The sequence below is a fragment of the Cotesia glomerata genome, unplaced genomic scaffold (assembly GCF_020080835.1).
Source record: "Cotesia glomerata isolate CgM1 unplaced genomic scaffold, MPM_Cglom_v2.3 scaffold_932, whole genome shotgun sequence".
In the NCBI taxonomy this organism is placed as follows: domain Eukaryota; kingdom Metazoa; phylum Arthropoda; class Insecta; order Hymenoptera; family Braconidae; genus Cotesia; species Cotesia glomerata.
This window is the reverse complement of record NW_025404603.1, coordinates 1-3,951: the sequence shown is the minus strand read 5'-3', so window position 1 is coordinate 3,951 and position 3,951 is coordinate 1. Positions and strand designations below refer to the sequence as shown.

General features: G+C 32.8%; 1 long non-coding RNA gene across 1 annotated transcript; it reads right to left on the bottom strand.

Annotated features, from left to right (window-relative positions):
• Positions 1-2,628: 2,628 nt before the first annotated feature.
• LOC123274929 lies at positions 2,629-3,608 on the bottom strand. Its single transcript, XR_006511591.1, has 2 exons — positions 3,105-3,608; positions 2,629-3,007 (listed from the first exon to the last, which is right to left on the bottom strand). It is a non-coding gene; the product is annotated as an uncharacterized LOC123274929 (long non-coding RNA).
• Between the last annotated feature and the right edge of the window lie 343 nt (positions 3,609-3,951).

Sequence of the window (3,951 nt, the reverse complement as noted above, 5' to 3'; positions counted from 1 at the left end):
AGTTTCCTTGTTAGGCAAATCTGTGAAAATGCCTAAGTTCGGTATATCATGGATTGCCAAACTGTTATGAAATAACAGTAACCAAAGGCTTACCGAAGTTTGGTTCACCAAGTTCGGGCTCACTTCGGAAAATCTGTGGCAATGCCTAAGTTCGGCATTTCATGGGTTACCAAACTGTTATGAAATAACGGTAACCAAAGGTTTACCGAAACTTGGCATACCACGATCGAGCTTCTTTAGGCAAAACTGTGGAAATGCCTAAGTTCGATAAGTCAGGGATTGTCAAACTGGTATGAAATAACGGTAACCAAAGGATTACCGAAGTTTGATTCTCCGAGCTCGGGCTCATTTAGGCAAAACTGTGGCAATGCCTAAGTTTGGTACGCCATGAATTGCCAAACTGATACGAGATAACGGTAACCAAAAGCTTACCGAACAGTAACTAAAGGTATTCTGAAGCTTGGTCTATCAAAATGAAACTTGACTAGGTAAGGCTGTGGCAAGTTCTCACTTAGGTATAATATCGGAATTCCTAATTCGACCGTTGCAACGGTAACCGAATGTTTGTCGAAGTGTCGGGCTTATAAGTATCTTGAGGCAAGAGGTCGCTCATCATCGGCGTAGCGTCGCGGTATGGTATAGGGCTCTCGTGCGTCGGGTACAGTGTTCGAGTCTCGCGTTCGACATGTAAAATTTTTAATAATTCATAATTATTAATTATTATTATTCTTAAGGTGAGTGTGAGGTAAATTTAAGTATTGTGAGTGACTAATGTATCTAATTCCATCATCTCCTTCCCTCATGACCCATAAAAATGACCAATCAAAAAAAAACTTCTTCATAGTAAGAAAAACCCTAAGAAGCGAAAAAATGACCGAAAATATAAAAAAAATAATACTAAATAGAAAAAAAAAATTTTTTTATTTACTTAATATTTAAAAAATTTTGTCCTAAAGTCGATATTTATACTTAAAATTTAAAAAATAAGCATTCAGTATTATTAATTTTTGCTTTATAATAAAAATAGCTAAAAACAAAGAAAGGATTCAATTTGGATTCTTCCGTGCGAATTTAGTTTCTGAATTGCTACCTAGGTAGGTAGCCAAATTCGGACCGAATGAGGTTTAGATAGTCACCAGCAAGTGTGGTTTCCAAACCACCGCCTAAGTCAGAAGCCAAGTTAGGCCCAAACTCGCGACTGCGTTATTTCTGGGACGTGGGCCAACTTTGGCTTCCTGGTTCGGCGCGAGCTTGGAATTCGGCATGCCTAATTCGAAACGAACCACCGCCGAACTTAAATTTCTGGTCGGGTATGTGGTGATTTTAAGATTTTGTCCATGATCCTGGGCCAACAATCTGAATTCACAAAGTGTCATGCTATTTGTGTCTGTTTCACAGTAGGGATCGCAAAATCACTACATCAAAAAAGTTTGGCCTTCGAGATTTTCATTTAGGGTTGGATCAAATAATATAATAAGAAAACCGCTTGTTGATCCAGCCAAAATTCTCATTCCTCCTCTTCATATTAAACTTGGGTTAATAAAACAGTTATTTATTATTACTTTCAATTTATTTATTATTACTTTTGTTTAAGTTAAAAGTTGTATATTATTTTATAAGTCATTTGAAAATTAAAAGTGTGTATCGATTTTTGAAATATATCGATAGAAGATTTTTAGATTTGACTATAGATGGCACATCTGTCTTATATTAGTTTATTAAATAATAATAATAATTTTGAAATAAAGATAAATAATAATTTTATTATTTTCTAATATTTTATTATTAATATTTGATTAATTTTATAATGAAGATCTAATTATTTTAGATATATAACTGGAAAAAAAATTTTTTAATAATTTGAACTGACTACTTTCACGCGCCAAATCAGCCCTTAATGTAGAATTTTCAGTGATTAAATTTTAATCGAAGAAATTAATGAATTTTGATGAAATTTCGGATTCAGGGATAATGAAAAATGATTATTATGTTTATCCAATAATTTTTACATAACAACGTTCATAAACGTTTTATGTTAACATCAAAAATACCAACTTATCAGCTGTGTATAGTGTGTGCTCAATGAAAGAACCAATCAGCATCATGCGTTTTCGGTCTGATAGCTACTATTGGAGGATTGTAGGACCCTCTGGCTCTACAGGAAGAAAAAGAACTTTCTAGGAAGATCTTAGGGGTTAGTATTTTAGTGAAATAGCACAAATCAACTACAATAGTCACAGCGAATAAACATCGTAAGTGTTATTTAAAATATTAAATAATATTAACATTAACAATTTGAAAGTCTTACTGTGTATAATTAATAATAACTTATTTTAATTTATAACTTATATGCCTTTGTAAGTGTGTGAAAGTTTTTAATTAAATATATATATATATATATATATATATATATATATATATAAATGTTTTTATCAGATTTATATAGATAATCAAAGTATCTTCGCAATTAAATATCAACAACATCGATAGTTATAACTGCAACAATAGTATCGTAGATAACAAAAAGTATTATTTTTTCTTAAGTAGTTTATTATAACTTATGGAATTTGAATTATAAATATTAATCTTAAATTAAAAATGTGAGGGATTATAAATAAAAACAATGAATTATTTATATTGAAATACAATATTTTATTGATTAAATAATTCCACTGGTCATTTTTACATCAAGACTAGAATTAATAAATTCAAATTTATTATATTTTCCACCTAGGAAACGCAGAAACAGGTAGTTTGAATCTATTAATTCATTCAAACTCTTAATGAAGTTATCATCTTTTAGATGTTGAATAGTTCTAGATGGTAAATAAATGTTAAATTCATCGTTTATATTGACAACAATCCTAGTCCCATACTGATTTGTAATAGCTTTGATACCGTTAATCTTATATTCTCGATTAAACTCCAACTCGATCATTTTTTTAACAGGAAGAACCCCAGTAAGACAATTAACCTCATTTATCTTGGTAAGATCCATGATTGATAGCTGTAAAAATTTTTTAATTAATTAAAGTGATTGATCAATTGATTAAATGATCCTTCATTCAATTTATATTTTAATTAGACAGTAAATGAATACTTACAATTAGTAATACTGATAGGTAGAAGATGTATATCACCAAGAACTCGTACTTCACTATTGCCTGCCGTCAAACTGGTACTTCACTGGAGACGTGTACTTCGTTTGTGTGAAGTACGCTCTCGGCGAACTGCTTATATAGACAGAAAATACTGCGCAGTTAACCCCACTCCTCTACCTCAAAACCGGATTGATGACGTCATCTACTACGCAGTTAGAAATAGAACAAAGAGAACTACGCAGTTACCGTGACCTTGAACAGGTTCAGACCTGTCTGATGATGTCATCTACTACGCAGCTAGAAGTAATACAAACTACCATCAGATGCTGCTGCGTAAAATCCTTCTCACAGGTAGCTATCATAACTTCATTTTGAATATATAAAACATGGATATATCATACTACAAATGCGTAATCCTGAACTATTGATCTGTTATGGCCGAGCCGAAGGAGAGTTAATAGTTGAGGATGCTTTTTTCTAACCTCAAAATGGCAGATTCAAATTCAAAATGGCGGGAAAAATGGTGGTGGATAGTAAAAGATTTTTAAAAATGGCAGGAAAATGGCGGATAGTAAGATTCAAAACTGGCGGATTCAAAATTCAAAATATCGGCCTAGATATTTCGACTAGCAGCTACCAGACTGGCGGATACTTGAAAGCCACCAGATGGCCCAATTTCAGATAACAAATTCACCCAATTTAAAATGGCGGATAGCAGCCACCAGATGGCGGATGGCAGAATTACAAAATGGCGGGAAAAAAGACAGATTGTAAGATTTAAAAATGGCGGGAAAGTTCACCACCAGCGCCGCCTATAACCTCGATAAAAAGCCTCGTCCATAACCTCAAA